At 48.1% G+C, this 23,753-nt stretch overlaps 1 long non-coding RNA gene across 1 annotated transcript; it reads right to left on the bottom strand.

Moving 5' to 3' along the window:
* Nucleotides 1–952: 952 nt before the first annotated feature.
* LOC112218051 lies at nt 953–23,330 on the bottom strand. The gene is made up of 8 exons (XR_006079255.1): nt 21,042–23,330; nt 20,653–20,895; nt 20,393–20,529; nt 4,955–5,091; nt 2,143–2,196; nt 1,760–1,823; nt 1,403–1,458; nt 953–1,166 (listed from the first exon to the last, which is right to left on the bottom strand). It is a non-coding gene; the product is annotated as an uncharacterized LOC112218051 (long non-coding RNA).
* Between the last annotated feature and the right edge of the window lie 423 nt (nt 23,331–23,753).

The following is a 23,753-nucleotide window of genomic DNA, read 5'->3' as shown; positions in this document are numbered from 1 at the left end:
TAAACTTCAGTTAGGATTCTAGCAGCCTTATTTAGCACTGAGTAGAACCCAAAAAATGTGATCATATTACTCCAGTGCTAGCCTCCCTACACAGGCTTCCTGTTAAGGCAAGAGCTAATTTCAAGGTTTTACTGCTAACCTAGAAAGCATTACATGGGCTTGCTCCTACCTATCTTTCTGATTTGGTCCTGCCGTACATACCTACACGTACGCTACGGTCACGCAGGCCTCCTAATTGTCCCTAGAATTTCTAAGCAAACAGCTGGAGGTAGGATTTTCTCCTATAGAGCTCAATTTTTATGGAATGGTCTGCCTACCCATGTGAGAGACGCAGACTCTGTCTCAACCTTTAAGTCTTACTGAAGACTCATCTCTTCAGTAGGTCATATGATTGAGTGTAGTCTGGCCCAGGAGTGTGAAGGTGAATGGAAAGGCTCTGGAGCAACGAACCGCCCTTGCTGTCTCTGCCTGGCCGGTTCTCCTCTCTCCACTGGGATTCTCTGCCTCTAACCCTATTACAGAGGCTGAGTCACTGGCTTACTGGTGCTCTACCATGCCGTCCCTAGGAGGGGTGCGTGGGTTGAGTCACTGACGTGATCTTCCCTTGGGTTGTGCCGTGGCGGAGATCTTTGTGGGTCTGTCCCAGACCTGCTGTTTTCAACATTCTAGAGACCGCAGGAGCGGTAGAGATACTCTTAATGATCGGCCATGAAAAGCCAATTGACATTTACTCCTGAGGTGCTGACTTGCTGCACCCTCGACAACTACTGTGATTATTATTATTTGACCATGCTGGTCATTTATGAACATTTGAACATATTGGTCATGTTCTGTTATGGGTTTTAGGCTGGGTTTCTGTACAGCACTTTGAGATATCAGCTGATGTAAGAAGGGCTATATAAATACGTTTCATATGAAGAGGTGGTGGGAAGATTTTTATTTTTTGGGGGGGGGCAGGCAAAGGCTTCCCTATCTGTCCCTGCAAAGCCTTCCCACAAAACTATGGGGTGAGCGACAGTGAAGTCCTGTTGGTGAGGATGAGGGCGGGGAGGGTTAATGAGGCTCCTCTGTTATGAAGAGACAGTGACCGGATTCAGGAAGCCATTCCGGTTGTAGAACTTGGAGAATGCCTCCTCCAGAACCGAAGCTAGTCGTGGTTGGTCACCCTGGACGAGAAAAAAAGAATTCAGGAGCCCATTTGAAAGGCAAGCAATTAGCAAATCGTCAGAATGCCTCATGTACTGCTATCCACTACATAGAACATCCCAACTAGTCATTGTGCATGTGAACTGGTCAAACTTATAGTAGCTTTGCCCTCTTCAGCCTGCTGGTGCTGGAGTGTTTTGAGCCTGGGGCTGCAGGTGTGCTACGAGGTCACAGGGGTCGTGACCCCTTGTCTTACCTCGCTGATGAATCCCAGCTGAACAAGCTCCACGGCCAGCTCCTGCACATTCTCATCTGTACACAAAACACACAGGTCAGTCAAAAAGCATACAGAAAGTAGAACATCCCTGTGACCTGGCTGGTCTAGTGGTAAATGAAGCAGCCTCCGGCACACATCTAGTGTCGGCATAAGTTTGAATCCAGCTTACTTTCTACAGAACCTCTATCGTTCCCCACTGTCATTCTCCTTCTACCCATTCAATAAAATCAGAAAATACCTTAAAAGTACAACAGCCCTTTCTAAATTTATATAAACACAGCATGCAAAATATAGCTCTGTATACCACTAAATCAACTTTAGTGTGTGGATACTTACTTGCTAACAAATCACAACTTAAGTGCCTATTCAACTTGTCCTCAAGTTTCAGCAATAGTGTAAGCTGGAAAAAGTAAGAATACATTTTTTAAAAAACAGGTTTGGGATGTTTGTCAGAAATCAGTGCTCTTAACCAAACACAGACAGGCCTCATGTCTTACCCCTGGTCGTATTCACAAAGCATCTCAAGAGGGCTGATCTAGGATCAGTTTAGCCTAATAATGAATTAGATTACCCTCCTACTCTGAGACTCTTTGTGAATAAGAGCCATTGAGAGCAGAGTCACGTTTTCCAAACAATCAGTGGAAAACAATCAAATTTTATGGTGGGCTATAATATAAAGGTCCTTGCCCAGACTGCAAAAAATTTGACATGAGACTTACGTGATGTTTGGCCCCCTCGTCAACAGGCTCAATGTTGCACTGCATCTGTAGGTCCTGATCAGAAATGAGAGATTTGTTGTCCAAAGCTAGCAAACTAAAAACAGTAAACATACATGGAGTACACAAAACATTTCCATGCTCTTTCCATGGCATAGACTGACCAGGTGTATCCAGTTGAAAGCTATCCCTTTAAGGTATCCCTTTAAGCCTTGAGACAACTAAGACATGGATTGTGTATGTGTGCCATTCAGAGGTTGAATGGGCAAGGAAATATTTAAGTGCCTTTTAACACAGTATAGTAGCAGCAGTTTGTGTCAAGGACTGCAACGCTGATAAGTTTCTCACACTCAACAGTTTTCTGTGTGTATCAAAAATGGTCCACCACCCAAAGGACATCCAGCATTAGAGTCAACATGGGCCAGCATAACCTGTGGAACGCTTGACACCTTGTAGGGACCATGCCCCGACGACAAATTGAGGCTGTTTTGAGAACCATGTTCTCAACTCAAACTATTTCAAACAATTACTCTGACCAAAGTTGAATCTAAGCATCAGTGTCTCCTACATGCGATGTGTTGCGCACAATTGCTGCACAGCGCATTGGAGTACAATTGTGTATTGTATTGACAGGCACTGCTTTGGTCAGTGAAAAGAATATTAGGTTATTCTGTAGTTTATATAATTGTTTAAAAAACAGATGAATTGCCAAAGCTGTTAATGAGCTATGTATGCTACTTTATTCATAACACACACATTGCCTACTTTGCGCATAATATCAACTGTCGGGTGGCAAGAGGTTGCAACTCCTCATACAGCTGATTTGTGTGGAAAGAACAGTGCCTTCGTAAAGTATTCAGACTCCTTGTCATTGTCCACATTTTCTTACGTTACAGTCTTATTCTCAAATGTATTACATCGTTTTTTCCCTTCAATCTACACACATTACCCCATAATGATTAAGCAAAAACAGGTTTAGAAATGTTTGCAAATTTATAAAAACTGAAATATCACATTTACATACAGTACCAGTCAAATGTTGACACACCTACTCATTCCAGGGTTCTTATTTTTACTATTTTCTACATTGTAGAATAATAGTGAAGAAATAAAACCATTAAATAACATATGGAACCATGTAATAACCAAAAGTGTTAAACAAATCAAAATATATTTTATGTTTGAGATTCTTCAAAAGTTGCTACCCTTTTGTCTTGATGACAGCTTTGCACACTCCTGGCATTCTCTTAACCAGCTTCATGAGGTAGTCACCTGGAATGCATTTCAATTAACAGGTGTGCCTTGTTAAAAGTTCATTTGTGGAACTTCTTTCCTTCTTAATGCATTTGAGCCAATCAGTTGTGTTGTGACATGGTTGGGGTGGTATACTGAAGATAACCCTATTTGGTAAATTACCAAGTCCATATCATGGCAAGAACAGCTCAAATAAGCAAAAAGAAACAATAGTCCATCATTACTTTCAGACATGATGGCCAGGCAATATGGAAAATTTCAAGAACTTTGAAAGTTTCTTCAAGTGCAGTCGCAAAAACAATCAAGTGCTATGATGAAACTGGCTCTCATGAGGACCGCCACAGGAAAGGAAGACCCAGAGTTACCTCTGCTGCAGAAGATAAGTTCATTAGAGTTAACTGCACCTAGATTGTAGCCTAAATAAATGCTTCACAGAGTTCCAGTAACAGACACATCAACTGTTAAGAGGAGACTGAAAATCTGGCATTCATGGTCGATTTTCTGCAAAGAAACCACTACTAAAGGACACCAATAATAATAAGAGACTTGCTTGGGCCAAGAAACACGAGCAATGGATATTAGACTGGGGGAAATCTCTCCTTTGGTCTGATGAGTCCAAATTTGCAATTTTTGGTACCAACTGCTGTGACTTTGTGAGACTTGTCATTCATTCCAGTGCATAAACAATAGACCTATATTCACTGTAAAAATCACAAAATTAAACTATTTATAAATACACACAACCACATGATTTTATTAGTGCCAGTGGGAGTTTTTAGAACATTTAACAAACACATATTTAGAGTCTGATCTAGCTAATGATGAGCCCATTGGGGTAAACAATACAGATGCGCAACCCCATGCTTCAGCCATGTAGCCACTATGCTGCATCAGGCGATAATACTGATTGCTAAAATAGCACACCTGCCTGATAATATGGACCATGTATCAATGTTATTGGGCTAATTTATGGAGGAGTATATTACCTTTTAAACTTTCATATGTTAATTAGGCTACACATCATTGAGATGGGGGACGGATATATTTTTGTTTTCCAAATAAAATCTGGTTATGGTTGGCTATAACATAAAATGGTACTTGCCCAGAGTACAAATTCAATTTGAAATGACCCACGATTGAAATTCTGCGTGCATAACTCACTGTCCTGTAATCTGTCCCGAATACGAAAATGACTGGCCCCGGCCAAGTAGTTTTGACTTGGTACTATCCTGGTGTGCCACTGGAAAATGTACCTGAATGCTCTGCTGTCAATAGATATCCTCTGAAACCTGAATATTTTAGCCATATAAGGTTAAAAGATTAACATGTCTTAGTTAGCTACCTTGCTTTGAAGTACACTACCTTAGCTGGTTGACAAGTGACTTGAGCTTTCGGACATGTATAAAAAATAATAATAAAATAGTCCTACAAGTGGCTAAAAAAGTTAATGTCAAGTCCTGTCCTCAATTCCTACATCCATTCCCTATTTTTCCTTGTCCAGTGTGCCTTAAAATCCCTCCCTTTACACCTCCCTCCCATCCCCTCCTCCTTTAGGTCTTACCTTCCTGGTCTCCAGCTCCGCAGGCTCAGGGGTGGGGGTTTTGACTGAGGGGGGTACAATGGCGGACTTCACTGCTTCCTGCTCGGGCTGCTTTGGGTCCAGGCACCCCAAATGCTGTCAGAGGGTAGATCCCATTCCTGACACATCAGAGAGGGGGGCTGAGCTAGACTTCTCTCTCTCTCTCACACACACACACACACACCCACAAAAATGAGGACTGACTGCTTACGTGAGCCCCAGGGTTTCCTTTAGGAAATATGACACCGGACATTTGACCGGCAGCATTTTAATTTACAGGACTTTGAAGGCTTATGCACCGGTTGCGTAACCTGATTAGGGCGTCCACACACGGTTTTCAGATTGACAGAAAGCACATTTAGTTTGTCATTCATCTTAATTGAACATGCAATGGTGTACGTCATTCTTACCAAATTCCGATGAGCAATTTGAATAGAACACATAGGCGCCTCCTCCATAAGGTTAGGGAAAACTTTCCTTAAATTAAATTAAATAGCCTAATTCGCTTAGTACTGTCTATACAGAAATACATTTTTTTTTTTTTAAATGGTCTACTATACCAGACAGCATGATTTGGCCACAGAGGATCATAAGCTTGAAAAAAATTATAAAGCTGTAGATCGTTTTAAAAATCGCATAGCCTATAGTCCACAATTAGTCCACTATGGTCCTATAGTCCACTATGGCCCACAATTATGGCAGAGCACATGGCAAATTTCAAATAGATGATTGTTGAGTTGCTACTGCCAGTAAAAAGCAGAGACCCAGCAGGCAATATTTAAAAATAAAAATTGCACAAAAACAATTTGGGAAAACAAATGGCTGTTTCTGTAAAGAGAAGACAATGAAAAGACTCCAATCTGTCTTTTAGTTATCCACATTCTTAATTTAAAAGAGCGAAAAGTAGCCTCTCTTATTGGCACCAGCGGAGAATGTTGGCTTTATCCCCGGTGAGTGTGCATATTCACTGTCTTTATCATTGGGTCAGTGCCATTTTTGATTGTTTTTGGACAATAAATTCCTCCTTCAGGTTAGATGTAAATACAATATGACGTCCGTCTCCCTTTTTCGTAGGCCTAATATATAGATCAGCTGTTTTCATTGATCTGTATGTCAGTGTCGGCAGAGTAAGCAAACTACCCTGTAATTTTTGTCGTATTAAAAAGATAGTATCTAAAGTATTCAATTCAATTTAAACATACATGTTAATCAATTATTGTGTCAACGTTACAAAGGGATAAAATAGAGGTCAGTTCTATTTGTGACACAGATCGCGCTGCAAGTCCTGCCTCTCCCATCTCCTCATCCTCCCTACCTGACACCCTAGACCCACTCCAATTTGCTTACCGCCCCAATAGGTCCACAGACAACGCAATCGCAACCACACTGCCCTAACCCATCTGGACACGAGGAATACCTATGTGAGAATGCTGTTCATCGACTAAAGCTCAGCATTTAACACCATAGTACCCTCCAAACTCATCATCAAGCTCGAGACCCTGGGTCTCGACCCCGCCTTGTGCAACTGGGTACTGGACTTCCTGACGGGCCGCACCCAGGTGGTGAGGGTAGGTAACAACATCTCCACCCCACTGCTCCTCAACACTGGGGCCCTACAAGGGTGCATTCTGAGCCCTCTCCTGTACTCCCTGTTCACCCACGACTGCGTGGCCATGCACACCTCCAACTCAATCATCAAGTTTGCAGACAACACTACAGTGGTAGGCTTGATTACCAACAACGACGAGACTGCCTACAGGGAGGAGGTGAGGGCCCTCGGAGTGTGGTGTGAGGAAAATAACATCACTCAACAAAGGACATGATCGTGGACTTCAGGAAACAGCAGAGGGAGCACCCCCCTATCCACATCGACGGGACAGTAGTGGAGAGGGTAGTAAGTTAAGTTCCTCGGCGTACACATCACAGACAAACTGAATTGGCCCACCCACACAGACAGTATGGTGAAGAAGGCGCAGCAGCTCCTCTTCAACCTCAGGAGGCTGAAGAAATTTGGCTGGTCACCAAAAGCACTCAAACTTTTACAGCTGCACAATCGAGAGCATCCTGTCGGGCTGTATTACCACCTGGTACGGCAACTGCTCCGCTAACAACCGTAAGGCTCTCCAAAGGGTAGTGAGGTCTGCACAACGCATCACCGGGGGCAAACTACCTGCCCTCCAGAACACCTACACTACCCAATGTCACAGGAAGGCCATAAAGATCATCAAGGACATCAACCACCCGAGCCACTGCCTGTTCACCCCGCTATCATCCAGAAGGCGAGGTCAGTACAGGTGCATCAAAGCTGGGACCGAGAGACTGAAAAACAGCTTCTATCTCAAGGCCATCAGACTGTTAAACAGCCACCACTAACATTGAGTGGCTGCTGCCAACACACTGACACTGACTCAACTCCAGCCACTTTAATAATGGGAATTGATGGGAAATGATGTAAATATATCACTAGCCACTTTAAACAATGCTACCCTATATAATGTTACTTACCCTACATTATTCATCTCATATGCATACGTATATACTGTACTCTATATCATCGACTGCATCCTTATGTAATACATGTATCACTAGCCACTTTAACTATGCCACTTTGTTTACATACTCATCTCATATGTATGTACTGTACTCGATACCATCTACTGTATCTTGCCTATGCTGCTCTGTACCATCACTCATTCATATATCCTTATGTACATATTCTTTATCCCCTTACACTGTGTATAAGACAGTAGTTTTGGAATTGTTAGTTGTTGGTTATTACTGCATTGTCGGAACTAGAAGCACAAGCATTTCGCTACACTCGCATTAACATCTGCTAACCATGTGTATGTGACAAATAAAATTTGATTTGATTTGATTTCTGTCGGCGCGATGCGTGGAGAAACCCGCTGGCTGCACCGCCTCCGATAGCGTCTCTCCAGTGAGCCATGTTTCCGTGAAGCAAAGAACGTTACAGGGTGCAGGGCACCCCGGAGCCAAACACTATTCCTGCATCCTGGGTTGGTGAGATGGAGGAAGAGGGGGGATGTCGGGAGTACGGATGATGTTCTCACCGGTAGATATGGAGCAGGGGAGCATCGGGTGAGTCTCCTGGTTTTTTCTTTTTTTCTGTCTGGGTTTAGAATTTGAGTGTATTACATGTTTTTATTTTATTCTTTCATGGGGTCTAATTTTACTTTTGTTAGTTTAAATGTAAGGGGTTTAAGGGATTTTGTTAAGAGGGTGGTTTTTAGTTATTTGGAGGGTGTGGGGTTTGATTTTTGTTTTTTACAGGAGGTTCACCTGAGGGATGGAGGGGATGTTAGTAGGTTTAAGAGGGAGTGGGACAAGGGGGAGTCGGTTTTGGGTATTGGGGGGGTGCACTCATCGGGGGTAGGGATTTTGTGTGGGCACAGGGAGGTAAAAGTGGAGGATTCTTTTGTGGTAATGCAGGGGAGGGTTATAGGGGTGGATGTCACGATAAGGGATTGTAAATTTAGATTAGTGGTGGTGTATGGGCCACAGGTGGTGGCAGACAGGAGGGAGATGGTGGACTGTCTGACGCCCCTGTGTGTCACAAATAGGAAATTAGTGATAGGGGGGGATTTTAATACAGATTTAGGAATAGGGGGGGGATAGCAATGCAGGCGCCATTACCGGGCTAATGGCTTGCCATGGTCTGGTTGATGGTGGTCCGCACAGTACTCCGAAAATGGCCGGTCCTACATGGCGCAACTCCAGGGGGGTTGAGTGGAGGCTCGACTATATTTTTGTACCCAGGTCTTTGGGTAAGTTGTCTGGGCGGCTGTTGCCTGTTTTCTTTTCGGATCACGACGGGGTGCTCCTGCAGGTGGGGTCGCCAGTCTGCCTCTTTGGTAGGGGGTACTGGAAGTTAGATCAGGATGTGCTGGAGGAGCAGGCTTTTGTTGACGGGTTTTATGGTTTCTTTTGGAGGCTTGAAGGCCTCCGGTCCATGTGCGAGGGGGTGTTAGAGTGGTGGGAATTAGTTAAGGTGAGGATTAGGGCTTTTATAATAGGGTATTGCAAGAGGAAAAAAAGGGAGGAGAGGAGGGAGGTGGATCGTATCCAAAGGTTAATTGAACTCGAGTACGAGGCAGGCAACCTCGGCGGGTCGTTTGACTGGGAGAGATCCGCAACCCTAAAGGCGCAGCTCAGGGAGTTGCAGGAGTGGAAGGCTCGAGCTTTCCTGGAGCGTGCGCATAGTGGCTTTCTAGAACACAATGAGACTTGTTCTGCTATGTTCTTTAAGTCGGTTAGGGCCAGACAGAGTAGGAAGGTAATGCATGGCGTTAGGGAAGAAAATGGTTGTATAGTTAGAGAACCAGAGGATATGGAACTGATCATTTCCAAGGTTTATTTAAGGAAAGGGAAATAGATGTAGAGCAGGGAAATGTGTTTTTAGAACACTTGTCCAGGCGGTTTCCGGAGGACATTAGAGAAGTGATGGAGGCCCAGATTTCAATAGAAGAGGTTGAGAGCTGTAACGGTTTTCTAGTGGTGATGAAGGAGAGTCGGACCAAACTGCAGCGTGTCGATTGCGATCCATATTTATTAAACAAAACGTAAACACGACTAAACACTAAACACGACTAAACACTAAACACGACAAAAGAATAAACGTAATGAAAACCGAAAACAGCCTATCTAGTGCAAACTAACAGAGAGTACAAGTAAGACACTAAGGACAATCACCCACGACAAACTCAAAGAATATGGCTGCCTAAATATGGTTCCCAATCAGAGACAACGATAAGCACCTGCCCTGATTGAGAACCACTCCAGACAGCCATAGACCTTGCTAGACAACCCACTAAGCTACAATCCTAATACCACCACCAAAACCCCAAGACAAACACACCACAATTACAAAAACCCCATGCCACACCCTGGCCTGACCAAATACATAAAGATAAACACAAAATACTTTGACCAGGGCGTGACAGAACCCCCTAAGGTGCGGACTCCCGAACGCACCTCAAAACAATAGGGAGGGTCCGGGTGGGCGTCTGTCCATGGTGGCGGCTCCGGCGCGGGGCGTGGACCCCACTCCTTTAATGTCTTAGTCCCCTCTCCCTTCGTCCCTGGATAGTCCACCCTCGCCGCCGACCATGGCCTAGTAGTCCCCACCCAGAATCCCACTGGACTGAGGAGCAGATCGGGACTGAAGGACAGCTCGGGACCGAGGCAGCTCGGGACTGAGGGAAGCTCGGGAGTGAGAGAAAGCTCAGGAGTGAGAGGAAGCTCAGGAGTGAGAGGAAGCTCAGGAGTGAGAGGAAGCTCAGGAGTGAGAGGAAGCTCAGGAGTGAGAGGAAGCTCAGGAGTGAGAGGAAGCTCAGGCAGGTAGATAGATCTACCAGCTCCTGGCTGGCTGGTGGTTTCAGCAGATCCTGGCTGACTGGCAGATCCTGGCTGACTGGCAGATCCTGGCTGACTGGCAGATCTGGAAGAGTCTTGTTGACTGGCAGATCTGGAAGAGTCTGGTTGACTGGCAGATCTGGAAGAGTCTGGTTGACTGGCAGATCTGGAAGAGTCTGGTTGACTGGCAGATCTGGAAGAGTCTGGTTGACTGGCAGATCTGGAAGAGTCTGGCTGACTGGTAGATCTGGCGGCGCTGGGCAGACTGGCGGCGCTGGGCAGACTGGCGGCGTTGGGCAGACTGGCGGCGCTGGGCAGACTGGCGATGCTGGGCAGACTGGCGGCGCTGGGCAGACTGGCGGCGCTGGGCATACTGGCGGTGCTGGGCAGACTGGCAGTGCTGGGCAGACTGACGACGCTGGGCAGACTGACGACGCTGGGCAGACTGGCGATGCTGGGCAGACTGGCGATGCTGGGCAGACTGACGGCGCTGGGCAGACTGGCGACGCTGGGCAGACTGGGGGCACTGGCGGCGCTGGGCAGACTGGCGGCACTAGCTGCTCCATATAGGCTGACAGCTCTGGCGGCTTCTTACAGACTGACCGCTCTGGCGGCTCCGGGCTGACTGGCAGCTCCTTGCAGACTGGCAGCTCCTTACAGACTGACAGCTCCGTGCAGACTGACAGCTCCGTGCAGACTGACAGCTCCTTGCAGACTGGCAGCTCCATGCAGACTGGCAGCTCCATGCAGACTGGCAGCTCCATGCAGACTGGCTGCTCTATGCAGACTGACAGCTCTGGCTGCTTCATGCAGACTGACATCTCTGGCTGCTTCATGTAGACTGACAGCTCTGGCTGCTCCATGCGGACTGACAGCTCTGGCTGCTCCATGTAGACTGACTGCTTCATGCAGACTGGCAGCTCGGGCTGCTTCATGTAGACTGACAGCTCTGGCGGCTTCTTACAGACTGACCGCTCTGGCGGCTCCGGGCTGACTGGCAGCTCCTTGCAGACTGGCAGCTCCTTACAGACTGACAGCTCCGTGCAGACTGACAGCTCCGTGCAGACTGACAGCTCCTTGCAGACTGGCAGCTCCATGCAGACTGGCAGCTCCATGCAGACTGGCAGCTCCATGCAGACTGGCTGCTCTATGCAGACTGACAGCTCTGGCTGCTTCATGCAGACTGACATCTCTGGCTGCTCCATGTAGACTGGCTGCTTCATGCAGACTGGCAGCTCGGGCTGCTTCATGTAGACTGACAGCTCTGGCTGCTCCATGCGGACTGACAGCTCTGGCTGCTCCATGTAGACTGACTGCTTCATGCAGACTGGCAGCTCGGGCTGCTTCATGTAGACTGACAGCTCTGGCTGCTCCATGCAGACTGACAGCTCTGACTGTTCCATGCAGACTGACAGCTCTGGCTGCTTCATGCAGACTGGCAGCTCTGGCTGCTCCATGTAGACTGGCTGCTTCATGCAGACTGGCAGCTCGGGCTGCTTCATGTAGACTGACAGCTCTGGCTGCTCCTTGCAGACTGGCAGCTCCATGCAGACTGGCCGCTCTGGCTGCTCCATGCAGACTGACAGCTCTGGCTGCTTCATGCAGACTGGCAGCTCTGGCTGCTCCATGCAGACTGACAGCTCTGGCTGCTCCATGCAGACTGACAGCTCTGGCTGCTCCATGCAGACTGGCTGCTTCATGCAGACTGGCAGCTCTGGCTGCTCCATGCAGACTGACAGCTCTGGCTGCTCCATGTAGACTGGCTGCTTCATGCAGACTGGCAGCTCGGGCTGCTTCATGTAGACTGACAGCTCTGGCTGCTCCATGCGGACTGACAGCTCTGGCTGCTCCATGTAGACTGACTGCTTCATGCAGACTGGCAGCTCGGGCTGCTTCATGTAGACTGACAGCTCTGGCTGCTCCATGCAGACTGACAGCTCTGGCTGTTCCATGCAGACTGACAGCTCTGGCTGCTTCATGCAGACTGGCAGCTCTGGCTGCTCCATGTAGACTGGCAGCTCTGGCTGCGCTGAACAGGCGGGAGACTCCGGCAGCGTAGGAGAGGAGAAAGGCTCTGGCTGCGCTAAACAGGCGGGAGGCTCCGGCAGCGCTGTAGAGGAGAAAGGCTCTGGCTGCGCTAAACAGGCGGGAGGCTCCGGCAGCGCTGTAGAGGAGGAAGGCTCTGGCTGCGCTAAACAGGCGGGAGACTCCGGCAGCGCTGGAGATGAGGAAGGCTCTAACAGCGCTAGATAGGCGGATGACTCCGGCAGCGCAGGAGAGGAGAAAGGCTCTGGCTGCGCTAAACAGGCGGGAGGCTCCGGCAGCGCTGTAGAGGAGGAAGGCTCTGGCTGCGCTGAACAGGCGGGAGGCTCCGGCAGCGCTGGAGATGAGGAAAGCTCTAACAGCGCTAGAGAGGCGAGGCGCACTGTAGGCCTGATGCGTGGTGCTGGTACTGGTGGTACTGGACCGAGGACACGCACAGGAAGCCTGGAGCGGGGAGCTGCTACCGGAGGACTGGAGTGTGGAGGTGGCACAGGATCGAGGACACGCACAGGAAGCCTGGTGCGGGGAGCTGCTACCGGAGGGCTGGGGTGTGGAGGTGGTACTGGATAGACCGGACCGTGCAGGCGCACTGGAGCTCTTGAGCACCGAGCCTGCCCAACCTTACCTGGCTCGATGCCCACTCTAGCCCGGCCGATACGAGGAGCTGGAATATACCGAACCGGGCTGTGCACCCGCACTGGAGACACCGTGCGCTCCACAGCATAACACGGTGCCTGCCCGGTCTCTCCAGCCCCCGGTAAGCACAGGGAGTTTGCGCAGGTCTCCTACCTGGCATAGCCATACTCCCTGTAAGCCCCCCAAGAAATTTTGGGGCTGACTCTCGGGCTTCCATCCGCTCTGCCGTGCTAGCTCCTCATAATGCCGCCTCTCTGCTTTTGCTGCCTCCAGCTCGGCTTTGGGCGACAATAATCTCAGGCTCATTCCAGGGTCCTTTACCGTCCAATTCCTCCTCCCATGTCCATAACTCCAGGTGGTGCAACCTCTCCCACTGTAGCTGCTGCTGCTCCTGCTGCTGCTGCCTCTGTTGCCTCTTCTCCTGTTGCTCCTTTGGGCGGCTACACTCCCCTGGTTTAGCCCAGGGTCCTCTCCCGTCGAAGATCTCCTCCCATGACCAGAAATCCTTGGTGAGCATCTCCTTTTCGGCTGCTCCTGCCTGTTGACACGCCGCTTGGTCCGTTGGTGGTGGGTGATTCTGTAACGGTTTTCTAGTGGTGATGAAGGAGAGTCGGACCAAACTGCAGCGTGTCGATTGCGATCCATATTTATTAAACAAAACGTAAACACGACTAAACACTAAACACGACTAAACACTAAACACGACAAAAGAATAAACGTAATGAAAACCGAAAACAGCCTATCTAGTGCAAACTAACAGAGAGTACAAGTAAGACACTAAGGACAATCACCCACGACAAACTCAAAGAATATGGCTGCCTAAATATGGTTCCCAATCAGAGACAACGATAAGCACCTGCCTCTGATTGAGAACCACTCCAGACAGCCATAGACCTTGCTAGACAACCCACTAAGCTACAATCCTAATACCACCACCAAAACCCCAAGACAAACACACCACAATTACAAAAACCCCATGCCACACCCTGGCCTGACCAAATACATAAAGATAAACACAAAATACTTTGACCAGGGCGTGACAAGAGCGCTCTTAGGAGGATGGGAAAAGGGAAGGTGCCTGGGATGGATGGGCTGCCGGCCCATCCATGGGGTATACTTGGACCAGTGGTCCTCGAAGTTTTGAAGGCCATCCTTGAGACGGGGGTCCCGGGGGGGATCAATGGCTGTTGGTGTGCTGTCACTTTTATATAAAGAAGGGGGAAGTAACAGACCTTGGCAACTGCCGGCCGTTGACCATGCTGTGTGTAGGTTACAAGCTACTTGCAAAGGTTTTAGCAGACCGGTTGCGCACAGCCCTTCCCTACGTCGTCCATGAGGATCAGACGTGCGGGGTAGAGGGCCGCTCTATTAGATGGAACCTACAGTTAATCAGGGACTCCATCGCTTGGGTTGAAGATAGAGGACTGCCTTTAATGGTAGCAGCGCTAGATCAAGCAAAAGCCTTTGATCGCGTGAATAGATCCTTTTTATTCAGAATGTTAGGTTGATTAGGATTTGGGGAGCAGTTCATAGGATGGATTCGTACATTATATGTCGGAGCGGGGTGCCGAGTTAGTGTAAATAGTCACTTGGGTGACGTTTTTGACCTCTCGTCTGGGGTCAGGCAGGGGTGCCCACTCTCGGCTCTCCTCTTCGTTCTGTACATGGAGCCTCTGGGGGCTGCCATTAGGGCAGACACAGGGGTGGAAGGCTTGTTGATCCCTGGAAGTGGTGGGCCGCGTATTAAGATGACGCAGTACGCCGACGACACTTCCTTGCTGCTGTGCAAGAACTCATGCCTGACAAGGTCCCTTGCCATCTTTGGGGATTTCACCCGAGCGTCGGGAGCGGTTCTGAACCATGCAAAGTCTTCCGTCAAGTTTTTCAGAAGATGGCGCGGTAGAACGAATGTGCCTGGGGGGTTCTCTCTGTGAGGGGGCCCTGAGGATTCTCGGGGTCCATTTTGAGACCTCCGGCTCAGCGACGCTAAACTGGAACATGCGTATCGCAGTGGTACAGAGGAAGCTAGCAATGTGGAAGGCTAGGTCTTTTTTGGGCAAAGTCCTGGTCCTAAAGGTGGATGTGTTGCCGTCTCTTTTGTATTTGGCGTACATCTACCCATTGCCGGCTTGTCTGAGGAGGCCTCTAGTGAGGCTTGTGTTTCAGTTCATGTGGAGTGGCAGGTGCGAGTGGGTCGCCAGGGCACGAATGCTCTGTCCCATTGGGGAGGGAGGTAGGGGGGTACCACATTTCCCCCTCAAGCTGGACACAATTTTTGTTTCTTTCTTGTTAACAGAGCTTGCTCATCCAGTGATACACCCGTCCGGTTACCTCCTGCGGGTGTTCTTCTCGTATCAGGCGAGAAGCGTAATGGTGTGGTCTAACACGGGTCCTCGGGCGGAACAGCTGCCGTGGCACTTTGGTCATGCGGCCAAGTGGCTGCGTGCACACCCTGAGGTTGAAGTTGCCCGAGTAGGTTTAGATCACAGGCACCTGTACGAGGAGGTCAGAAAGGCAGGGAGTCGGGCGCCTGTAGTGGGCATCTCGGAAGTGGTCTGGGAGGGAGTGCAGGCGCGGGGTCTGGACAACAGGCTCGAGGACCTGAATTGGTTGAGCCTCCATAAGTGCTTGCCGGTACGTTCCATCATGTACCGGTATAGTTTGGTGCAATCCCCCACCTGTCCAAGATCCTCTTGTGGCAGGGAGGAGACTGTGCACCATGTCTTTTGGGACTGTGCCTTTGCCGGAGTAGTATGGGCTAGGGCACGGGTGTTGTTAGGTTTGGTAAGGGGGGATTTTGTATTGACGTGGGCCATGTTAGAGAGAGGTGTAGGGAGAGCGAGAGGGACGGATAGGGACAGGTTTCTGCTCTGGCTTCTCATGAGTCTCTTTAAACAGGGGCTGTGGGAAGCCAGGCAGAACATGGTGAAGACAGGGAGAGATTGGGGGGTGGAAGGGATAGTGAGGAGGGTGGAAGGAGATTTGAGGGGGAGGATGAAGAGGGAGGAGAGGAAGTTGGGGCAGCATGCTGCTCGGGAGAGGTGGAAGGGGGGTTTAGGGCTGGGTGTCATTTAGATTTGTAAGGGGATAGATTAGGGACGGGGAGATAGGGAAAGGTAGTTTGTAGGGTGACGGGGAGGGAAGATGCTCCCCTGTGGTTTTGTTTGGGGTTTTTGTTTAGTTAAATTAGTTAAATTAAAATACCATTATTTGAGTATGTATGAAAATTATGAGTTGTAAAGAATGAATGGTATTGAAGATAATATATATTTTTTTTTAATAAAGTTTAGGCTGATTCGGTTTTCACGTTTCGTTTATTGTTTTTGTATTGTTCGTGTTTCGTCTTCACTAAAGATGTATCGTATTAACCACGCTGCATTTTGGTCCTTCGACGGAAGAAAACCATAACAGAATCACCCACCACACTAGGACGGCGTGGTGACAGGCAGCGGCAGCAGGAGAAACAAAGTTTGGAATATACGACTTGGGAGGAAATAGACAGGTGGGCGGTCGACCCAGAGAGAGTGCCGGAGCCCGTCTGGGATTTGCTGGAGCAGTGCGAAGAGGGTTATAGGAGAATGGAGTTGAAGAGGCGATACGAGGGAACACGGTTGGCAAGGAAGCCCGAGAGTCAGCCCCAAATATTCTTGGGGGGGGGGGGAGGTGCTCAGGGAGAGTGTGGCAGAGTCAGGGTTCAGACCTGAGCCAACTCCCCCTGTTTATTGTGAGGAGCAGCGATCACAGGACTTCTGGACTTGGGAGGAGATATTGGACGGAAAAGGACCCTGGGCACAGCCTGGAGAATATCGACGCCCCAAAGAAGAACTGGAGGCGGCGAAAGCGGAGAGGCGCTGGTATGAAGAGGCAGCACGGCGACGCGGATGGAAGCCCGAGAGTCAGCCCCAAAAATGTATTGAAAGTGTGGCAGAGTCAGGGTTCAGACCTGAGCCAACTCCCCCTGTTTATCGTGAGGAGCCAAGGAGGAGACCAGAACCAGAGCCGGTGTTGGAGGTGAGTGAAGCAGAGACGGGAGAGTGGAAGAGAGAGTTATGAGGGAGTTGCTAGGTTGGTGCTTTAGGTACGATATTCGCCCGACGGAGCGTGTCGGGGATTTGATGGCACCTGGGTCAGCGCTCCATACTTGTCCTGAGGTGCGTGTTAGTCGGCTGGTGAAGATTGTGCCAGCCTCACGCACTAGGCCTCCTGTGTACCTACCTAGCCTTGCACGTCCTGTGCCAGCCCTGCTCTCAGGCTCTCTAGTACACCTTCACGGTCCGGTCCATCCTGTGCCACCTTCACACACCAGTCCTCCGGTGGTAGCTCCCCGCACCAGGCTTCCTGTGCGTGTCCTCGGCCCAGTACCACCAGTGCCAGCACCACGCACCAGGCCTTCAGTGCGCCTCGCCTGTTCAGCGCTGCCAGAGCTTTCTCCTCTCCAGCGCTGTCGGAGTTTCCCGCCTGTTTAGCGCTGTCGGAGTCTCCCGCCTGTTTAGCGCTGCCAGAGCCTTCCTCCTCTCCAGCGCTGCCGGAGTCTCCCGCCTGTTTAGCGCTGCCAGAGCCTTCCTCCTCTCCAGCGCTGCCGGAGTCTCCTGCCTGTTCAGCGCAGCCAGAACTGCCAGTCTGCATGGAGCAGCCAGAGCTGCCAGTCTGCATGGAGCAGCCAGAGCTGCCAGTCTGCATGGAGCAGCCAGAGCTGCCAGTCTGCATGGAGCAGCCAGAGCAGCCAGTCTGCATGGAGCAGCCAGAGCAGCCAGTCTGCATGGAGCAGCCAGACTGCATGGAGCAGCCAGAGCAGCTAGAGCCGCCAGTCATAAAGAAAGTAGACTGTGTTGCAATCCTCTCTGATGGGTGGTCGAATGTTCGTGGGCAAGGAATAATTAACTATATCATCTCCACCCCTCAACCAGTATTCTACAAAAGCACATACACAGGGGACAACAGACACACCGGTCTCTACATTGCAGATGAGCTGAAGGCAGTCATCAATGACCTTGGACCACAGAAGGTATTTGCACTGGTGACAGACGATGCTGTGAACATGAAGGCTGCTTGGTCTAAAGTGGAGTCCTACCCTCACGTCACACCCATTGGCTGTGCTGCTCATGCATTGAATCTACTCCTCAAGGACATCATGGCACTGAAAACAATGGATACACTAAACAAGAGAGTTAATCTGAGGCTCTTTCCCCTGTTGCCCCCATCATCCTCCAAATCCCACCAACATCAGCCACCTCTGGTCCTCTTTTGGGAACACACACAAAGCACGCAAATGGGCTGACCTATCAGGGCAAATTTGAGACTTTTTGAGCCTGACAACAAGCCATCCTCAATAAGGTTGGAAAGTGACAGTGAAGTTGAAGCCTCAGAGTGGATATTGAGGAGGTCCAGGGAAAAGACATGGCAGCTTGAGAGGAAGACAACCAAAGCTTTAGTTTCTAGACTATCATTGTACAGATTTGGGAGAGGCGATGGATCATTGGGGATCATTCAATATTCCCTTTTTGTTGTTAAGTGAAATCTTCCCATGTGATTGGAAGGACATCATCCCCTTCTATTGGAAGGATTTAATCATTTGCATTTATGTCTACTTATGATAAGGTAAAAGGTTTATGTTTCTGTCTCCATATGGCTTGGTAAATATATCCAATGCAAAAGACATCTATATTTAAATGGTATTAATATTAATTTGCATATATTTCCATTAATTCACATATATTCCTGTTAATTCCCACAGAAAGTTTCCACCTATGAATATTCCCCAAAATGTGCAACCCTACTCAAATAGCTCTCTCAGATGTCAATTCTTATTAGCCAATGCCCATCATGTGATCGGGTCCTCACTGGCTACAAGTGATGACAGACATGTCGGGGACTCAACTGTGCGTGTCCTTATCGAATTCCGAGCCACATACGGAAGATGTTGGAAGAACTATCCACATTTACTTTTTGTCAGCAAACAAGATGAGTAAGCCTAACGAACAGCAAAAGCACTAGTCTATGTCAATTTAAAAAAATTTAACCTGGCAAGTCAGTTCTTATTTACAATGACGGCCTACCCCGGACGACACTAGGCCAATTGTGCGCCGCCCCATGGGACTCCCAATCACGGCCGGATGTGAAGCAGCCTAGATTCGAACCAGGCCGCTATGCCACTCGGGATAAAGGTTAAATAAAAAAAATTAATGGAGGACGCTATTCCCATGGTTCATTTTCATTCCAGCCAGGTAGCCTATACTCCTTTTATAAAGAGAAGCAATGTGCTTAATATTAGGAAAGTTAATAAATAGTAAGCCTAGTCTATAGAAGGTTGATGGGATCCTCTTTTAAGTAGAGGCCATAACTCGGATCTCTCACGCAATTGAATAGGCTATAGAAATGTTGCGCAACATGAGCTCATGGGCTCTCATTAAGTGTGATTAGATTTTCAAACATTTGCATAGATGTCAAAGTGATCAGAGGGACAACGGATTGCTGAGTACCAGGCAGTTAGCAAGTTTGGTAGGATACCAATGACCACCAGCAGCATCAGAGCTAGAAGTAGCCTAATTACCTGACTAAACAGTCACATGGAATTTGAACGCAGTCTTGACTTGTGACAGACGGTGTGGCGGTAATACGGTCACCATAACAGCCCTAGTCAGAAGCATGGTATTATAAATGGATTATCTTGTTCCATGGCACCGTGTACATACGTAGGCTTAATTGTGTTTACGTATAACATTCGCATTCGTTAAAATGCATCATTGCCTAGGTGGGAGGCCAATTCTCCCATAAATCTGCTGTTGATATGGCATTATAGGATGATTTAATAGTTTGGAGGAACAGGTCTCTGGTAATCTGGGGCACAATATTTCTTATGTTTCTAAATACAAGATTCACAGGCGCATCTGTCGTTCAATGGGAACTATTAGTTATAGGCTGGATAGGCTGCGTTTCCAAACTCAATCCATGCCATTATCAATTGCATTACCGTTAATACCTTTTTGTCAGTCTTAAAACATCCCATTAGCTCTGCATGAGTCACTTTTGCGCGTGTTTTTAAGGACACATATTGCCACTCTTCTCAACTTAGTGCAAGCTAGCAGATGATAGAAAGGTAAATTGCCAAACCTGGTGTTAGGGCTGGAAAATGCCAGTGTCAGTTTTTACATAGCAAACTATCATAATGGCCTGTAATTATACATCACATAATGCCCTACCATTGTGAGCTGTCAAACTGTGATGATCGATAATTATGTAATCACAAACAGCATCCTTTCCATTGTGAGCTGTCAATGTGTCCATTGTGAGGTGTCAAGGAGTCAAACTGATTATTATGACATCACAAGGTGCTGTTGTAGCTCAGCCCTGGCTGAGAACCCAACCCACCTCCTGCAGTTTGAAGTTCTTCCGCTCTGAGAACATGACCTCATTCCACACCACCTCCACACCCTCCTCGGTGTCCATGGCCAAGTAGGCATTGTCAATTCCAGGGACGCCTACTTGGCCTACTTACGCTGGTTCACCTAAAACGAGAAAGAAAGGGTCAAATTAAACAAATAATCTCCATCGGATTCAAAATACAACAAGTTAAATATTTTGGGGGCAGTAAGCCATTTTCCTGTCTCCAGCTCATGTTCATTGCATACCTCTTCTCTCCGTTTCTGCCAGCGTCCACATGGGCTCTCCTCCAGAATCTCAGACTCATCTTCGCTCTCCTCTTCCTCATCCTCTGTTGGCGTTGTGGCAGGGGTCTGTGTCACAGTTGATACTGGAGGGGACACACTCTGCTCGTTGGAGGCAGAGACCATAGACTCTGGTTTCCTCTCCTGGACAGGGTTCAATGCCTGCTTCCCCTCTCCATCTGACATCATGTCAGACTTTGCTGCCTGCTGCAAAGACAGACAAATTGTAGACTCAAAGGCTTCATGCATTATTGCCAGGTGACTAAAATGTATTGTACATGTAACAGATGTGAAACGGGGAGCTAGTTAGCGGGGTGCGCACTAATAGCGTTACAATCGGAGACGTCACTCACTCTGAGACCTCGAAGTAGTTGTTCCCGATGGGTAACGATGCTTCGAGGGTGGCTGTTGTGTATGTGCAGAGGGTCCCTGGGGCGAGGAGAGGGACGGAAGCTATACTGTTACATACACACAACAAAGCATTTCATTGCCACCATGGATATTTTTACATTTCAATGACTGAGGTTCGCTCTCAAATCAAGTTGAATTTAGCTAGCTATGTTGCTTCAACAGGGCTGAAACTGATATGGCTCACACACTTGATAGGACTTGCTACCTGACCACTTATTTTAGACATTCATTCAGAATAAACTAGATAATTAGTGCTCCTTTCCAGGCAGAGCTAGTGTACCAAGGCCCAATCATTGGTTTATAATTTAGCCAAAGACGGAAGAGGAAGCGAGACACTCCACTCGCTGTTTTTTTCTGGTTCAATGAAAGTCAATAAACTTTAAGTAGACCAGACCCCGCTGCTGTTGAATTAGTGTATGGGAGACACGCCCAGTTAAGTAGACCAGAACTGACAATTGTTAAAATACCCGATTCAATTATCATTTATCCACTATCTTTGATTTAGTTTGCCATCTAAAACGGCTATCATAGTTAGGTAACGCTACCTAGTTAACTTGACTGATGTTGCCAGCTCCGTATTAGTAGACTTCTTTAGAATCCTTGTGGAAATACGACTTGCTATAGCAAGCACTGCACTTCAACAGATGCAGATCCCTGGCTCCCACTCCCAGCTAGCTAACGCATCTAGCTTGCTAACAAGGCTCGTTTAGTTCACGTTATATTCGCTGTGTAGCTACCGGTTAGCTATTGTCAGGATCTGCCGGATTAAGTCCTACATTGAACAAAAGCATAATCCACATGAAATCGTTTTTACATCACAATTATACAGCAATAGGTTCATATGAACCGACGTCTACACGGTTGATAAAATACTGACAACATACACGCACCCACTCACAGCCACTACAAAAATAATCAAAACGAGACGGCTGTAGGCGTGTATTGCCTAGCACGTTGTCTTATTCGATGAGAGTCTAGGTTGACATTTCATAGGACGAATCATGGTACCAATCATTAATATATTCTACTTGATTGGCCAGAGATAACGTGAGGCTTGACTAAGATAAGTGGTCCAGTGGTTGAAGTATGTGACATTTCGTTAGTAGGAAAACGGAAGAATGTTCTCCCCTCCGCGACAGGGACCTTTCACCGAGGACACGCATGTGTAACCTACCGTGGAAGAGTTTTGAATTCAAAACTGTAGGAGCAGTCAAAACATTGCTTCTCGACCGGAACCCTGGTCCCTTGGTTCACTCTCGTCGCTGACCCTCCTCGATTACCTTTGACCTTTTTCAAAAGGAGGCGAGCAAATCTAATTGATAAAAGGCTAAGGATGTGCTGGAATATAGTGCTGCGGTGGCTCAGGGGAGTAGCGCTTGTGGGAGAAAGATGTACATATAGGGAGGAACTTAATACTGTAACACAAGAGAAAGATACACTTAGAGTGCATTTGCCATTCTGGTAAAATGCATTGGCTATTGTATAGGCCAGAGTAAGGCCATGAGAGCATAGGACAGCTGGACAAACCAAGGTCAGAGGGACATACAAAGGAGGGGGTCAGCCAAATGACCAACTGATGGACTATAGACATAGGCCATATATTTTAATGACATGAAGATGCTGAAGGAATGTCAGAAGAGACACATAGTCTACGAGTCCTAATAAGGACAGACATACCAAAGAACACACCAGGCTGAACGTAAGGGGGCCCATAGCATAAGATGGGCATGTATTATTTTTGGGACATGAAGACGTCCTGCCACTATTATAACTTAACTGAAAGCAGATATGGGTGTTATCGAGCTGAACAAGCAGGATGCACAGATTGGGATATAATGGTGGCAGATGGACTGAGGGAAGTAACTTCATTTGCATGTGGGATGGACTCATATGTTGTATGTGTATAAATCAGAGCCAGTGCTCTGGAAAAGGGTGTGTTCCACGGACCATCTAGGCTTCTGATATGTTTGTATTAAAAGCCTATATTGAATTCACAAGTTCTTGTAAGTGCTAAATTTTGTTACGATTCTCCACGACACGCTCCCTCTTTTTTAAAAACATTTCAGAATACATTGGGCTCCCGAGCGGCGCAGTGGTCTTTAAGACACTGCATCTCAGTGCAAGACTGCAGTACCTGGTTCGAATCCAGTCCGCATCACATCTGGCTGTGATTGGGAGCCCCATTTGATCAGCTGTTCAGGAGTCTTATGGCTTGGGGGTAGAAGCTTTTAAGAAGTCTTTTGGACCTTGACTTGGCACTCCTGTACTGCTTGCCGTGCTGTAGCAGAGAGAACAGTCTATGACTAGGGTGGCTGGAGTCTTTGACAATTCTTAGGGCCTTCCTCTGACACAGTCTGGTACAGAGGTCTTGGGTGGCAGGAAGCTTGGCCTCAGTGATGTACTGCAAGTACATGTACCCTCTGTAGTGCCTTGCAAACAGTTGCCATACCAGGCAGTGATGCAACCATACCAGGCAGTGATGCTCTCGATGGTGCAGCTGTACTGCACCATCTTCCCTCCCTTCCCACTTCTCTTTCTCTGGCGGTAGCAACTAACTGTAGGTGTGTATAGAGGCCAAGGGTCAGAGGCTTGACCACTTTGAGCGGGCCAAATCCGGCATAATAAGAACTGCCACTGTCCTCAAACCAGTTTGT

The sequence above is a fragment of the Oncorhynchus tshawytscha genome, linkage group LG18, assembly GCF_018296145.1.
Source record: "Oncorhynchus tshawytscha isolate Ot180627B linkage group LG18, Otsh_v2.0, whole genome shotgun sequence".
Lineage (NCBI taxonomy): Eukaryota > Metazoa > Chordata > Actinopteri > Salmoniformes > Salmonidae > Oncorhynchus > Oncorhynchus tshawytscha.
Note: the sequence above shows the minus strand (reverse complement) of the source record. Positions and strands in the feature narration are given on the sequence as shown.